The sequence below is a fragment of the Gymnodraco acuticeps genome, unplaced genomic scaffold (genome assembly GCF_902827175.1).
Source record: "Gymnodraco acuticeps unplaced genomic scaffold, fGymAcu1.1, whole genome shotgun sequence".
Classification (NCBI taxonomy): Eukaryota; Metazoa; Chordata; class Actinopteri; order Perciformes; family Bathydraconidae; genus Gymnodraco; species Gymnodraco acuticeps.
Genome location: NW_022990764.1, coordinates 2137132 through 2143245, shown reverse-complemented (window position 1 = coordinate 2143245; position 6114 = coordinate 2137132).

Genomic DNA, 6114 nt, shown 5'->3' with positions numbered 1-6114 from the left:
TTAGCCAAATGTTCCTATATAGCTTTTTATATTTAACACAGATTGTTGTTGTGTTATATTGTATGTCTTATAGAGTTATAAAAAAGTTCCTAACCAGATAATTTTATTCAACCAATTGGATTTGGATTTATAAAAAAAGTTAACATACCATAAAGCTGGATTAGTAAAAAATACTCATTTTAATTTTCACATTTTTTTTCACATTTTTACAACTGATATAAACAGTATACTGTAGTATAACCTGCTTCTCTTTCTGAACCATTATCTTTATTTCACCTGTTCATTTAAATGTTATCATAATTGATACTAATGGTGCCCATATCTATTAAGATAAAAGAAAAAAATACAATCTTTTAAAATATCTTCATTATTTCTCCCTAGTTCCATCAAGTAGAATTAAAGAAATACATTGTGTGATCATAGTGGTCTTGAGTCTTGGGCACAAAGCACTTGAGTGTGATGGGCAAAGTGGCACTATTATTGCCGATAAAAACTCAAGCTGATAAAAAGGAGAGACATTAATTGAATGACCTTGGCATCAATGGTTTTAATAAGCGGATGTACTTCAATATAAAAAGCCTACAACTGGAGAAAATAGCATCTTAGTGGTTATTTTAACAGCTAGATATTTGACCTTAGCTTGAATGCTGTTTATTATCGGCCAAAATTTAATTTTTTTAATTGTTGACTATAAAGTTGGAAGAAAAAATACTGGTGAAGGTGATTAATTTATGTAAAACAAGAGTGTCTAAGGTTTAAGCAGGAATTATATAACATTTCAGACAGAATGCTTGAAAATGTTAACCTGATTTCATCTGGGTCCTGTGTACACTAAAATAAAGTGTTTCGAGGTACTGCATTGTCCTTCAGACACACGAGGAAAGGGAGACAAACTAGAGAAAACAGTCTAACCTGCGATTATTGGTGGTGAAAACCTGAACCCCCACTGAGGGCAGACACTGGCTGCTATGACAGATCCATCAAAGCAGCGGAGGCTGTCTCTCCTGATGTGGAGTCCGGCATGGGCTCTGCCTGCTGCGGAGAGCTGAGGCCGGCTCTGCATCGTCCGCTGGCACCATGCCAAACTGGCCCTGCTACTATTGTCCTTCACCCTTACAAGCTCTGAGGCCTGCTATTCAATTAAGATACATGAACTTTGTGATGCATGCTTTAAATAGTTGAGTATAAGGAGCCTGGATTTAAATGAATGATCGTTGTCACTGCAGAGGCGCTTTACAGTTTATTGTGACGAGGAGACAGCCGAGAGTCTTAAGCAGTTTTTGTCATGCTTTCTTGTAAACCATATGACACCGTGCTGTACAGTATGCCTTGCACCAGACTTTCGAACAGTCCCTGCATCATCTGGTGTATCTGTCACATCCACAATTACATTATTGCTGTTTCACTCAAACGAGCCACTGTGTCAAAGCTCTCAAAACCAAACAGATGGAGCTAGTTGGCAACAGAAGGCATGCAAATCATGGATCATTTGATTGGAGATCTTATTTAATTATTCAACCAAGTGGCCATCTTGGAGAAGACTCCATACAAGCTGCCTATTGTACAATATGTGTAAGCAACAACATTTAACTAATGATGAGTTTTACTGAGGGGATAAAAAGACGTTGTATTTGGAGTATATGAGATATCTACACATTTAAGTCTCTCTGTTGCCTTTATATCAATGTTATGAACTCATTTGTTTTTGCCTTCAGTTTAACTTTGTAAAACATAATGCAGAAGTGAATGAAGAGGACGGTAAAGTCTTAACAAGTGTGCATTCGGTCCTTGATGGCTGTATTGCATTTCATTTGGCGTTCTAACAAATTCACACAAGAGCAGTTGATAAACTATCTCTACAGACACATTCAGGTTTGATGTTGATTTAATGCGAGCCTTGTGAAACCTTGAATTGGAGAAAAACATAATGGTAACAGGAGAGGCAGCTGTGACAATGAAACACAATTATAATCATGTGGAATGAGACCAAGGATTTCGAGTAGGGAAGTAAATGTAGTGATGGCTGAAATAGTTTTCAGAAAAAACCCAAAATGAGCTGTATTTAACATTCAGGCACAATGCTGAAAAGTGACAATTGCTTATCTCCATGGAGATCAATAATGGCTGCAGGATCATTGTGTAAAGTGTCTGCAGGTTTAATGCAGATAGGATGTCATTATTATTTTCTTTCTCCTAATGACCATCATTATGCACGGACACTGATTGAATTCCATTTGTTACCTACGTTTGAGCCTGAGTGGAATAATTACCATTTAAGTATCTCCATTAAAATTCATGCACGGATGTTCATACTCAGACCTTCTTTTAAAAATAACTAAAAATGTTCTTTGAATACAAAATTTATCGGATGCAAAACGGCTCTGTTTTTATACTTCAAGTCTAATTATGTGTAAGTATTATTAAAGCATGTCTCTTTTAGTTTGTGTATTTTTTTAATGATGGAAAAAGAAAAGCAAGACACGGTTGCTGCTCAGTTGCTATCAATGCAGCACACACTCTTAATATTTAATTAAAATGGATTTGCTGCTAAGTTTGATCAATATCCAGCACCCTGTCTAAATTGCTTTTTCAACCTCTTGTGTCACATACAAAATAAATATGTTTTAATAGTTACATACATATCAGCTTTTTCTCCACAGAATAAAGGGTCATTGTGCTGCCTTAAGATATCAGTAGTTGGTCTTTTCCTGCCTTTTTATTCTTACTTGGTGTGACTGCTACACACATGGATGACAGCTAAGGATTGTGATTGCTTCTTCACTAAACAAACCCATCAGAGGTCTCTAGGCATGTTTGTTTATCCATTAGTGCATGAATTCAGCACCGACAACAACAGTTCACCTCTAGTTTCTTGTTTACTGGTGGTCATTCTGTGTGCCCAAGTGGAAGTAGCAATGTTTATGTCGCAGGTAAATAAGGCAGCCGCTTCACTAATACAGCCATCTCTCTGTAAATACACATCTGTGGCTGAACAGTGAGCAGTAGAGGAGAACGAAGAGGGGATTTGGCCACACCTAATCAATCACTGACAGATTACTGCTAAAGCCACTTCCATACACATTAAAGAGGGACAAATGTAGAATTGCAACTGAACAAGTTGTAGTTTTAAGCCAACAGTGGGACTTCCTGGTGATTTATCAAAGTCACTGCTGCTGAGCAGCATGCCTGTGTGATTGTAGTTCACAGCAGACAGAGCTGAGGCGCAGCATTGAAAGGACTGTTTATGCCCTCAGCTGTGGCACTGTCAGCCTTGTGGAATTTACTGTAAATCACATTGCTTTTATTGCAAGATTTAGTAGCTTATCCTCTGTGGGCTCTATTCACTCCAAGCTTGTCCCTATTAGGATTTCAGCCTGAGTCTATACAGGGACTTGGATACACATCTAGAAATAATGTGGGAAATCAAGCCTGTGCTTTTCCATTATTTGCTCATCTTTCTCTCTATAATAGCTTGTGCTCTTTTGTAGTAAAATGGTTTTGTGGCTGTGACTAGACTGCCGTGTCGTAAGCCTCAGTCGGTGTATTATTTATATTCTAAGATCTCTACTCCTGGAGAGAATCTCTGCCTCTGATCGCTCAGAGATACAGAGCAGCGACTTGACACATTATGTTATTTACGGCATTATTTCATGAATAACCTCAAAATCAAATTTGGTTAACTTGGGTGATGATGGAAAATATGAAGACCGTTTAAGGAAAGGAAAGCAATACATTTCAGCGCCAGTGGAAGCACTCAATATATTTGTTATCTCTGTTAAATATTGATGCTCCATGCTGTTATTATTTACAACAATCACTGTGAAGATGAGTCAATCATTTTACAAACCACTGATCGGGGAATAAAATCTCCTTTTTTTACATCAAGATGCATGCTCCTGTGAGGAAAAGCTTGATGCAGCTGGTTTCTCCAAAGTCAGTGTTTCATGGCAGAAACAATAAACGCCCAGCAACATCGCTGAAGTGATCACACATGACACAAGAGTCTGTAGGCAGAAGGTTAAAAAACAGGCGGTCACGTGCCATGTAAACCTCATTCCTGGGGAAATGAACAATTCAGTGTGTGTTCTACATTCATGTATATGGTTTGATTCCGTTACGTAATACTTTTAAACATACCCTGATGTTCGACTAGAAAATATTCTGATATGCAGCAAAATGAAGGGTCATATACATTTTTTATTACAGTATTTCATATTTTGACATTAAAAAAACAATATGTTATCTGAGAATTCTGATAAAAAAATGGTCTTACCCCAAATCATAGCAACTGGCTAAGTTTTTATTTCCTTGAGGTTTTATCTGTGTCAAGGAGGATTCAAGTGTGATGGACATGCACTGTGATCCCTGTAGCTGTATGTGTGGGTGTCTGCATGATGTGTGTATTGACGTGCTGTAGCAAGAGTTCAGGGAGGCAGCTGAGCAAAATAATTTAGAATGTCCTGCCTGCTGACACAAGGACAAAGGCACAGACTGAACATGCCCATATGAGCAAGGAGACAATGGACGTGGCTACACCTGGAAATGCACTGCTGTTGTTTTCACCACGACCTCCACAGCACAGAGAGGTTTTCACAGGCTGTTCCTAGCATGGACACTCACTTCTGGTTTAGTCAGCTGCGTATTAACAGGACATGATGAGCACAAGGATCGTTTATGTAATTAGCTGCCGGGCAAATAAAATGTTATCAGGATAATCTTCTCTTTTTTTTGTTTAAATCTTTGAGAGCTTCAACATGATCTGTAATTGCTTTTGTCTCCTAATAGTTTTTTAAAGAAACAGTGCTAACAGGGACAGTAGCAATGAATGATACTGGAGTGTAAGCTTAAACTGTCATTGTCCAGCAGCTCGATGGCCACTCCGTTTTCTGCCTTTTGGGTAGGATTTCTCCAAAGACCTCATGCAGTTGGAATTATCATGGTGCAGTCAAGGGAGCAGTGAAGGCTGAATCAATGCATCACTCCTAGGGCCTTGGTTATGGATATGAGAGGGCATAATAGGACTTTTGGCGCTGATCCTCATATCATGTGTCTAACCAGGGTCTTTGTGCAATGCTTTCCCAAAGGAGAAGATCTCAACCTCCCCTTCCCTTTCAAGGCCATGAGGGTCTAGGGATAACACAGAAAGGTTGGAAATAACCTGGAAAAATGTACTTCAATCTTTCAATGAAATAACCTATACAATATTTTTGTATATAAATGTAGTACTTTGGACAAACTCTCTTCAAAGTGGTGAGCTTACTTGTTTGTATTATTTGATTTCTTGCTAAGAGAAATTCAGAAGATAGATACCACTTTTGCATTTTATGTGTGTTTGAAGCTACAGCTATAGCTGTTAGCTTAGCATATAGACTAAACGGTAAGCGTAGTTGTATCTAAAGTCAACAAAATCGTATACCTCTAGCAAATAAAAAAAATTGGTACATCTCGTTTATATAATCAGAAAATACAAATATTTTGTAAGCTATACAATTGTGATTTCCGAAGGACTAGGTGGAGGACCGTTTCTTAACCAGGGGCTGACTTTCTGAAGTCTCAATGTGAGGTTGCCAGGCAACCGGCATAGTCTTTTGTTTCTGTTTTTAAGCAAACCAAATAACTGTGGCTTTATAGATAGTAGGAAGATATAAGGTATCGTTCTTTAACTCTTGGCAAGAGAATAAATACAAGTATGTTCCAGTCTCAAACTGTTGTTGCACTTTCTTTTGTTACCATGGAGAAATATGCATCTCTTATGACCCCTATGGTAAATGCAGTTCACTGCATCAACAGAGACAATACAGTAGCCTACAGGCTATATAACTGGTTTAACAATAATGTAGTAAATACATTTTTGAAAGATCTCAAACAGAAGCAATTTCTGATAAGGCTGTCAAACACATTGAAATAAAGCATGTTTATAGATAGAAATGTTTCATAAATGTATTGGCCCTTATACAACCAAATATGCACCTCAATTAGTGCCAAGTTGCTGCCAACAGTGCAAATATGCTATCAGCATTATAGACAGAGGAGAGTCCCCATGTAGTGTTTGGCAGTAGTAGTGGTAGTAGACAGTGGGCTACAATTAAACTGTTAATAGCCTACGTCAAATTG